The sequence below is a fragment of the Octodon degus genome, unplaced genomic scaffold (assembly GCF_000260255.1).
Source record: "Octodon degus isolate 3935 unplaced genomic scaffold, OctDeg1.0 scaffold00047, whole genome shotgun sequence".
Classification (NCBI taxonomy): domain Eukaryota; kingdom Metazoa; phylum Chordata; class Mammalia; order Rodentia; family Octodontidae; genus Octodon; species Octodon degus.
The window spans coordinates 7608718-7620228 of record NW_004524623.1 but is presented as its reverse complement, the minus strand read 5'-3'; the positions used below and the strand labels follow the sequence as shown (position 1 = coordinate 7620228).

Sequence of the window (11511 nt, the reverse complement as noted above, 5' to 3'; positions counted from 1 at the left end):
TATCATGTCTGCATCTTGTACAACAATTAACCACTAGGAAGACAGTATGCAATGTGTTAATTATTGAAACTGTCCTACCAATTTGATTTGAAACTATCTCATTGCTATTTGTCTCTCAATAAAATTATGGGAAAAAAAAACCACCAGCCACTGCTAGTACTATCATAAATAGTATTGTGCAGTTTTAAGGTCCTCAAAAGGACAAGGTTAATGAAACAGGAAGCTATTCCCACTATGAATTAAGAAATATGTAGACCGGTGGTTCTCCAAACATGGATCCAGAGCTTAGTAGAAATGCTACCGCTTGGGCTCTATCTTAGACCTACTGACTCAGCAACTCTGGGAGGATGGCCACCAGCCGTCTATAATTAAGCTCTAAGTCCACTGATTCACTTTCAAGTTGAGAATCACTATTCTTGGTAAATCTGGTCTCTCTCACACATCTCCCCTCAGATTTTTGGATGACCTGTGTTTCCCATTATTAGTGGCACTTTTATACAGAGTGTTGAGGAGGGATGGTTGATGGCAAGAATGTTATAAAAACTAACCAGTCATGTAGCAGAAATCAACTTATCTAATTTCAGCATGCTGCTGCTGCTTTGTGGTGTATATTCTTTGAGGACTGGGACCCAGGAGAGGTAAAATGGAGCCCAGACAGGGAATTTGTATTAATTTGAAGGTGCTCCCAGGCACAGCATTCTCTCTCTCTCTTTTTTTTTAAAGTGTGCAATACTATACTGGTAGCTGAATGTGAGCTGGATTGAGTCCCCCATAGTCAACAATTCTAGGATTGTGGCAACCAGCTGTCTGTAGTCAAGCTCTCTATAAGCTGATCTACATCCTTTATGCAACCTACAGAAAAATACATCATGTCTTTCCTGCCTGTTGCAAGAGGAAACATTTATTTCGGATTACAGTTTCAGAGGGCTCAGTCCATAGTCAGCTTGGACAAAGGTCAGAATTGCATGGTGTGTAACTTAAGGTTCCGGATTCATTTGCGTTATAAGACGTGAGGCCAGGGATTGTTGGCTCAGGCTGTCAGAGGTCCATCTGTCGGGAAAGCGGAGCAATAATATGCATGGAAAGAACTGGCCTCCAAGAGGAGGACAGTTGAGGCTTGAACATTGCCTGGACAAACTCAGTGCAGTTTCTTGAGCAATAAACTCTTAAGAGAGGCTTTCTGGGAATCCCTCCTCGGGCATATGACCTCAGCGCAGTTGGTCTGAGGCAGACGTGAAGAGCTAGGGTCCTGGTATCAAAGAAACTTCATTTAAATCTGAGTGGTGTCCTATCCTGGTTATTCAACTCATATCTCTAGGTCCTGGTAGCCCCCCTAAAAAAGAAATAGAATGCTGAACATGCATTAAGAAAATTACTGGCTGGGTGGCTGGAGAGATAGCTTGGTGGTCTAAGCACCTGCCTGGCAAGCAAAAGGACCCGGATTCAATCCCCAGTACCACATGTTGTGCAGGCCTGGAACCCTGGGCACACAGTGCTGGCCACCAAAACCAGGTGTGGTGGCACATGACTGAAATCCCATCACTGGGGAGGCTGAGACAGGAGGATCACTATAAGTCCAAGCTGTGCAGTGAGACCCTATACCAAATAAATAAATAAATAAATAAATAAATAAATAAAGTTAGTGGCTAGTACTAATACTGCTAAATATCCCTAAATCCTGTTTGGAGTCTGTGCCTCCTCCTTCCCCCCCCCCAAGCCCAGCCCTCCTGTGGGGGAGGAACTGTACTTCCTGAGTTCATGAATAGCCATTGTAGTGCTGGTCTGGGCTTTCACAGTTCTGCATTTCCTTCCATTTGGCCTTCAAAGGGATCACAGTGCAGTGTGAGTTTCCAAATACAGGAGAAGACAAATGTAGAAAAAAATCCCACTTTCGCCCACCCCCTGCAAGCCTGGGGTAGCCTCTTCACTGGGGCACTTTCAGCGTGCAGGGAAGGCACCACAGTGCTGTAGCTAGAACTAAAGATTAGTCAGCACCCCCTTTGCTGAGGCTACTGCCTAGAAGGAAGAGTGTAGGGAGAAAAATCCCTAAATCACTTCTTATGCTTCTTAGACTAGCTAGTGTAAGTGAGATAATACACAAACATTGCTGAGGCCTCAGGAAAGGCCAGGCAGGGAGTAACAAACTGTGGGAGGAGAGTGTTTCTAAAGACTCTGGTTTATAATTAGCATCACTCAGGCCTAATTCTGACCTGGGCTGCAGTTTCCTGGATTGCCAGCTGAAGTGAATTACCATGTGTCAGGAGCATACATACAGTTTATGATTCACTCGACCCCCTCTAGCCATTTTCTTTAGGTTGGGTAATTTGCATTTTCTTTCCATTTCATGCACCGTTGATATTTTGCTGCCATATAAATTATATGCATAAAAATGCAGCCACACAACAGAACATATGCATTGAAATGGGTTCTTTCCCTTGCTGCTATTTCTCTGGCATGCTAAGTCTTCCCAGGCTGATGAAGTCTACCTCAGGCCCGTGAAGTGAGAGGAGAGATGGGCAAAGAGATCAAAGCAGAAGCCAGAATCAGCCTGGTAGGAAAAACATTTAAAAAGAGGAGAAGTGCTGCCGAGGATGTTTAACTTGAGTCTAATTGCAAAGAAACATCATAAGGTTATTTGAAAAAAATTGAGGCATTAATCTTGATTAAATAGGAGGAAGAATCTTGACCATTAAATGTAATCCACGATCCTGGATTGGAAAGAAAACCAGTAAAGCTACTAGAAAGGACATAACTGAGATCACTGACAAGTTTGAATTATTTTTTTTATTTTTTTGTGGTACTGGGAATTGAACTCAGGACCCTGTGCTTGCCAGGCAGGCGCTTATTCTACTGAGCTGTCTCCTTAGCCCAAGTTTGAAATGTTGACTATGGATTTAAGTACTGTGTTGATATTGAATTACCTAAAGTTGATTGCTTTCCTGAGATTGCATAATTAATTGAGGATATGTGTAATATTTTCTGATGTGGTTCACCTAAAATTAGAATATACTCAGAGAGACAGACAGACAGACACACAGAGACAGAGAGATAGAGACAGAGACACATACAGAGACAGAGAGACAGACAGAGAGACAGACAGACAGACACACAGAGACAGAGAGATAGAGAAGAATAAGGCAAATGTAGCAGAATGTTAAAAAAAAAAAATAGGCCCAGTATCATGGACCTATCATTCAAAATGTTTGAAAAACATTTTGTATAAATCATATAGCATATCTGTAAATGTAAAATTATTTTGAAGTAAAAAGTTTTAAAAATAAAAGAAATTAAGCTGTTTCGTCGAGGACTAGCAGAGGGTAGAACGCAAGGGAAGCTGCTGAGTTAGAGACAGGCAATGACTCAGACCCACCAAGGCCCTCTTCCTCCAGGACCTGGGGGAGAGCAGGTGGAAGAGTGGAGGGGACAATGGACACCAAGAGCAGAGATGACGCATGTCCAAGATAAGAGCCTCAAGCCAAGAGTCAGCACTGGCAGATGAGCCCGCTGATAAGCACGAGATAAGGTGAAGAATCTCTGGAAAAAAACTGCTAAGTCCTGTAAGCCTCTATAATTTACCCCAGCTCTCTGTGGCAACTTCATATTCCACTGACAGCGCAGCAGCTTTAAAACACGGTGATTGCAGGGTGAGGTGGAAAGGAGCTGAGAGGGGAAGAGTGATGAATTCCAGGAGTTCTCTTTGAAGTACAAACTCATTTCTGTCCTTCCCACACGCTGTGGGAGCTGGCGGCTGAACATGTACTTTCATTACTAAATTCAGAGGTGATCCTCGCCTGGGGAGTCGGGGGGCACCTGCTTTTACATCGCAGCAGGATTCTTCTTTGGGAGCCAGAATAGATCTGAGCCAGGGAGCACACTCAAGAATGTAGTGTGCTGGGGGCCTGCTGTTCATCTCTGTGTTCAAGAACCTTTGTCTTTGCTGGTTTTCTTTTTTTTTTTCCTAAAAACTGTAAACTTTACCCAGGACAGCAGAGCCAAGGAGTAAATACAGAGAGTGTGGGCTGTACGAGGAGTTTTGATCTTGTGACAGAAGCAACAAATTCAGGAATGACCTTGGGTGTGTTCAGATGAACTGAGTGTTGTTTGGAGTTGGGGTCTGTCCACGCGGAGCAGGAGCTGCCTGGACATTTTCATGCTAAGGCTTAGGTGCTGCACGCTGGGGCCTATGAGCCTAAGAGCCCCAGCTCTGCACTGGAGCAGCTGGAGAATACTATTTGGCTAAATATTTATGAATAAAATACTTACCCGTGCTGTTATTTAGTGGTGGGATGTAAATGTTTATTCTGTCAAGATATAGTACATACTGGGTCACCATAACCTCAGGACACGGACAAGAAATGAAGAAACAGGATTCCTTTCTTCAAGGGGTCTGTAATCTAGAGGGTGCTTATAACGTTACATTTTTGAAAAGCATGATAAGATCCTTTGATCTTTTGCTTTGATCGCAATCGGTCCCCATATATATGGGGGAAGGGTCGGTGGAGGGGGGTCTCTGAGCTGGTACATCCACCTCATCCAGCAGAGAAGGGAGGGATAATGAAGGCGATGTGTGGAATCAGACTCGAGTAAGAAGCAGGCAGAATGCGGCCCTAATGGGGCTCCATTTTTTATTTTTTTTTTTAAAGAGAAGTCGAAGTCCAAGTACTTTCTACAAGCAAAATCTAAGTTTCTCGAAAGTACCTATTTATTCTGAGGTTTTCTTTCTTTGTTTCTTTCTTTTTTTTTTTTTTTTTTTTTTTTTGGGGTTTTTTTTTTTTTTTTTTTTTTTTTTTTCTTTTCGGGTTTTTGTTTTGTTTTGTTTTTTGTAGTTTATGGAAGGGTCTACAGGGTGTTCAAGGTCTCACTACTAAATCGGACTTGTAGTGACCCGCCTGTTTACAGGCTCCCAAGAGCTGAGATTACAGGCACACGCCACCAGGCCCAGTCTCAATTGCCATTTTAGCACGCCCCAGGGGCGGAGCCGGCACGGCAGCCCCAGGAACTGAACCCCTGGCCCCTGAGCCTGCTTAGGTGCTTTAATCCGCAGAGTTATTTGGCCGGCTCCTTACTGTGAGTTTTTTTTAAAACACTGTCAAATCTCCCTGTAAAAGCAAAAAAAAAAAAAACCATCTGCTTGAGGGGGACAGCAAGGGCACTAAGACAATTCGCAGGAGATGGTGAGGGACAGGAATAAGAAGAAGGCAGCCTGCGTCCTCCACTCATCGTTTTCTGAGGGAGATAAAGTGGGAGGTTGTCTGTTTTTGTTTTCCTCCTTTTCAGTCTTACCTCAAATCATGTTTTGTTTGCGTACTCTGCGAAGATTTGGTGCATGAATGTTAAGAAATCACGACCTAGTTCTTGAAACATATTAGACAGGAGCCACACCCTACAGACTGTCCCCCATAGTCTCCCGATCCCCCCATCCCCCACCCCATAAGTGCTGAGGCCTGGACTCAGCTCCTCTGTGAGCACTCACTCCAAAGCTCGGGTGAGTGCTTTGAGGACATTGTTGTGGATGAAGTGGTGGCAGAAACTTGGAAAAAGTAATTGTTAGCTGGGGCTGGTGGCGCATGCCTGTAATCCCCACACTTGAGAGGCTGAGGCAGGAGGATCCTTGCTGATTCGGCTGGTTTGAGACCAACCTTGGTTACAAAGAGAGCTCAAGGCCAGCCTGAATTTATAGCAAATTCTTCTCTAGCAAGACCCTGTCTCAGAAAGATGAAGAAAAATCAAGTAATTGTTTTAGTCACATCTTGTTATGAATCATTGGCTGTCTATGGTAATGAACTTATGACAAAAGCCATATAAAGTCCATTTCCCCAGATTAAAAAAAAAGTGGAGGAGGCCAGGAAAGTGAGAAATTGCTGGGAAAAAAAAAAAAAAAGCAGAGATATGTCTGAAGAGTTGATGGAGCCTGCTGCTAGAGAGTCCCGCACACTCTTCCTTTCCAGGATTCTTGGCATGGCCAACAGATGGAGCAAACTTCCTTTACTGAAAGTCTAGTGAAGAGTTACTCTTGGATATAAGATAGAAAGTGTAAGCATGCACCTAATGTTTACTGAGCCCATTTGCTAGAAAGTGCACCATGCAATTGCTTTCCAAATGCTTTTGCTTTTTCTGAGACCTGTGGATCTAGAAAAGTTATTTAAAAAGGTTCCTTGAAATAGAAGCATTCCAAACTATATCCATCTCTAAGTACAATAAAACCCTGGTCAATCACAAGTGCCCAAGAGAACTGTGAGTGTATAATTCATACATCTTTCACACATAGGCTCCATGTACTCTGATAGCCTCCAACTCCAGACTAGGGTGAAATATAACATAGCTTGCAGCACAGTTAGAAGGGATAGGAACCATTTTAAACACCATGTATCCCTCCCTGTGATGGGATGAGGCCCTGCTATACAAGCCTGGGAGAGAAAACGAGCAATCAGCTTTGTCCCTAATAATCTGGAAGGCAGAAATAATCAAGTCATAATAATAAAGTCACAATAATAATAGTAATCAATAATCAAGTCTATTGTAATGGCACCTATTCCCAGTAATATCTGAAATATATGAGCAAGGGTAGATTCTGTTGGGAAGGCAAAGCAAACATGTCTACAGTTTTTAAGGATCTGTTCTGGAATGAGACTGTATTGTATCATGACCATACTGCAGTATAGTGTAGTGCTGTTGGTACATTACTGCATGTAAGTAAGTCTTATAATAACCCTGATATTGATGATCAAATGGACTGAGCAATTAGCTACTGCTCCTCAGAATGTAATGTCTATGGGAAATGGCTGGCCTCAAGAAGAACTGATCTAACTAACCACTGGCTGATTTCTGTACTGAACAGTTCTGTGTGTGTTTATTAGAAGGATGAAATAGCAATAGAACAAAGAGGGAAAGAAATAATCAATCTAGCACAAGAATAGGAGAATGTTTATAATGACTTCACGGGCAAGTTAATCATTTCTTTAAATCTATCATCACCCCACATTGGCTTCTCCAAGTACTAGACATATTTGTGTTGGTACTTCGGTTATATTTGTGCTATAAACACCACAACAAATGTGAATACTCTGACATGTGATTTGCTGTAAGGGATCTATATTTGAAGCCCAGGGATGGCCCATGGTATTATAATATGTACACAAATAATTCACATTTGTGGTTTTTCAACTTTACAGTAGTAAAAAACCAACATATAATCAGTGGAGACTATACTTAAAACTCTGAATTCAATCTTTTCCCAGGAAGCAATATGCAGTGCCGTATAGTATTCTCTTGCAGTGCTGGGCTGTGGGAGAAATTTGCAGCACACAGATGGCCACATGATCATGACAGTGAACAACCAGCTCTCCAACAGAATGCTATTTCTAAGCTAGATTTTTGGTAGATTAGGTGTAGTACACGTATCCTCAATTTACAACACTTACCATGTCTAATAGTTCGTTGAGACATAATCCTAACGCAGAATAAGGTGCATCTATATTTTGGTTTTCATTCACGATTCCAGGCTCATATATAGCTCTTTATAGCTCTTGTCATTTTCACAGAACTAGAACACTGAGAATATCTTTTGTTGAGATACTTGGTCTTTGGTCTTCATTCTTGAAACTGCTCCTGAATAACTTCTGAACAACAGAGGTATAAATCTTGTCCAACCACACCTGAGGTTACACAGATGCAGTAACTAAAATCAGATGAGGTGACTTGGAGAGAGTTCCTAGGCACCCACAGAATGGTGTGGAGGGCCAGGGGAGCCCCTCAGTGTGCTCAGAGGGTTGGAAGGAAACTCCTGGGAGCGTAAAGGGGTTAAAAGTTGAGTTAATGACCAATGAGCAGTGATTCCATCAGTCATCCAGACTTCATGAAGCCCACTAAAAATTCAAAAGATTAAGTTCAAGGGTTTCCAGAAAGGTGAATCAGAACACATGCATGTGCTGGGAGTTAGAGACACCACAACTCTGTGGGGATGGAAGCCCATGCTTGGGATCCTTCTAATCCCTTCCTTGCGTTTATCTTCATTGAGTTATTTGTTTGTCAGGCACTCGGCCTTCATGGCAGGTGGTGAGCTGTGAATGAACGAATCCTGTGAACTGTGCATGCTCCTCGGAAGGACATAGGTCAAGAGGCCCCCAAACTATCTGCCTCCTCATCCTATGCACGCCGTGCATCCCTGTGGGAAAAACTGTCTTTCATAACACATGTCTTTTATGCCCAAAAGGTTGAAGATATTCTTTGCTTTAAAGTGTTCTTTGTAATAAGCAAGTAAATACAAAAATACATACTGACAAAGAAGTTTTAAGAGTGGCTCCCAGAACCCTGATAACCAATTATATCATTCATCATCAATAATATGACAAGATCCATGCTTTCAATCATGAGTTCATAGCTAATAACTGTGTCAATTGTAGCATGGTTCTCAGTTGCTGTTGCTGACTTTTGAAAACAGCTGTTTGGTCACTGACTTCAAATCAAAATCGCTCCACCCATCCCATGTAGTCCGAGAAAGGTTTCCAAGTGCCAGAGAGAAAAGGTTATCCCTTAAATGGCAGAATGGCTGATCCCAAAATCCTGGAATGCAACAACTTCTAAAACAAATGAATTGTCATTATGTGAAGGAACAGACTCAAAAGAATTTGAGGAATTCCAAAGATGGATGAGAGCAAAGGCCAGAATGAGTCAACCTACACTTTCTAGTGTCAGAACATAACTAAACATCATAGAAAAGATAACTGGCAGTTCTCCCCAGTCCCTGCTCTCTTGAACCTATGATCATTCGCTCAGCTTGTGCAGAGGAATGAATACTGTATTGCAAATTCTAAAAGATTAAATAGAATCAGTAAAAACCTAAATTTAAACCTCCCTTAATTTAACCTCTAATTCTTATAGATTATTTAGGGACCACTAATTATTTGGGAACTCTACTTCAGCTTTAACATTAAAAATAAATAAATAAATACAAACAAGCTAATAGTGGTATACATTTGAAAAAAAAATAGGTAGAGCTAGCAGTCTTTTCCTTCATGTATTACTGATTCTTTGTGCATATTTGCAGAGAGAGGTTATTGAAATAGATTTTTTTAAATATTCTAAATATATATGTCCATCTTTGATAAATCAAAAATAAAATAATTGTATTTGAAAAAAGTCACATCTTACTTTCCTGATAAGTTGTTAGCAGGTCACTGTTAACTTGGAAGCATATATATAAACTGTGCTATTGTGAGGATAATTTGTCTTTTCTCTACTTGATCAGTCCTTTTTAGATTTGCCTTTTTGGTTCATTTGCCTGCATTATTAAGGAGGATTATAAAGTGGTACATTGGAAATTTAGCTCTAAAATTCACTCATAGCATTCAGAATGTTGGTAGCGTGGAGTATAAAGCAAAATATGCTTGAGAAAGCTCAGGAGATGAGATCAGCTAGAAATTTGCACAGAGAACATTAGGGTTCTGGGTATTTAGCATATTTAAATGGGAAGATTCCAAATGTGAGAAGCAGTCTATGAGAAAAATTTCAAAGCTGAGTGGAAAAGACCAAAAATAAAAAAGTGGATCTATGTAAAAAGAACAACTAGAAAGTGCCATTTGAATCTCATAGACTGTGTTAGGCAAACTGACACCTGTACAGTTGAAAGTCCGCAAAGGTGCTTTAATATACATGGTCTTGGTCATACATAATAGCTCTGTGAGGTGCTTAGTATATTATGGTAGTTTTACAACTGAAGAAGCCACATTGTCTTCTGAATACAGCAAGATAAGACAGAAAAAGGGAAAGAATAAAGCTGAAAAAGAACAAGGAATAAAACTGAAAAGAATAAAGCTGAAAAAGAATTTATTATGAGAAAGTCTATACTATCTAAGGGAGGAGAGAAGAGAGCTGTCTCTGCCAAGCTGAAAGCCATGACAGGCTGTGTGGAGCCCTGAACTTGAGGCAAAATATAGAGAGGAAAAAACTCTTGAGTTAAGACAAATAACCTGAGCAGAGAAATAAGAGATTCTCTTGTCCTGGAAGTACATAGGTTTAACATTCTTCCCATGTTTGCTAACTTGAAAGGGAGATTTGAAATCTCTGGTCCGGCTGCAAATTAAAAGTCTATATGGTTTCTGAAGGGGATGAATTTTATTTTTCATTCAGAGAGTTTTGAAAAGCATGCTTTCTAAAATAATTGGGCCAGTTTTTACTTTTTCATTCTTTCTATGTTTTTCTCAAAATAGAGGTAGAATGGATAATAGCCAAGAACATAACTTGATACATAATTTCTACACAAAAGAAGGAAATAGGTCATCCCCTCATCAACCTAAAAATTAAAATATGAAATCTCTTCTCTTTTGGATAGGTATGTTATCTTTCAAATTTCAAAATTATACAGACTGTTGCAATATTCTGCTATTATGATGTGTGTGCCATTAATGTTTTTGCTCTTTGAATGTTGAGAACTTTTGTAAAATCTGTTTTAGAGGTATACTCATTGGAGTTCTGAGGTAGTGACTAAAAGACTTACAGTTTGCACTGTCTTTTTTTTTTTTTTAATTTGTGGAGAGCTGAGCCATCAACTATATTAGAAGGGGGGAGAAAAAAGAAGGAAAGAAGAGAGGAAGCAAAGAGGGAAGATGGGAAAGCGGGGAAAACAAAAACAAGAGAAAAAGTTGACCTTACTTTCTTCTATTGTTTCAACAATTAATGGACGCAATGGCTTTCGCTTCTGGATGACCAGCAATGAAATTGCCTTGCTGTGGGTCGAGCAACTGGTGATTGATTATATTTGTTGCTGCTTGGTGCCTTTGCGTTAGATTTAGGGAGCTGGCCTACCCATGCAAGAGAAAGGGAAACGTGAATGGAGAAAGGAGAGAAAGCGAACCGCGAATGGAGAAGGGAATGAAGGTCAAGTTGACAGTGGTCAGGCTCTTCGGGGTTGTTCTTCTGCTGGTGTCAAGGAGGGAGCACCGTGACAGATGAACGATGGGATGGGACCAGGCCAAAAGCACTCTAATAAAAGGTTCCAGGAAAGAACACAGGCGACCTAGGGAAATGCGCTGCGGTCAAGCTTGATCCTGGGAAAAGAGGCCCTGGAGAAAGCAGATGAGAGAGATAGGAAGGAAGACAGGGAGGGGGAGCCGCTGGGTGCGAGGGACGAAGGGAGGGGGCGGGCGGGGTTCTGAAAAGTGAGAGGGGGCGAGCGCTGGTCGTGGCCTGCAGCAGGGGCTGGGGACCCCAGGTGGGCAAAGGGGAAGGCCAGGAGGCTGGGGTGGGGGAGACCTGCAGACCCGGCCAGGACCGGACCGGACCGTCCAGGCCAGGCCAGGACAGACCAGGACAGGACCCTGGCAGCCTCGGGCGCGGGCTCCTCGGGCTCCCTCCCTCCCCGGCGCATTGTTCCTTTGCCGGGAGACGAGGAAATTGCCTTTTGATTGCGGAAGTCCGCGCCGGGCCGGGGCGAGGCCGCGCGGGTCAGAATGGCAGCGTGGGAAGGGCTGAGCGCCGCCGGCCCCGCCGCCTGTCGCGCCCCGACCGCAGAGG

The 11511-nt window shown here is 42.2% G+C and overlaps 1 protein-coding gene across 1 annotated transcript in view; it reads left to right on the top strand.

Moving 5' to 3' along the window:
- The window catches only part of Ptprb (protein tyrosine phosphatase, receptor type B), a 160164-nt gene that overhangs the window by 32699 nt on the left and 115954 nt on the right, over positions 1-11511 (top strand). The window lies entirely within an intron of this gene.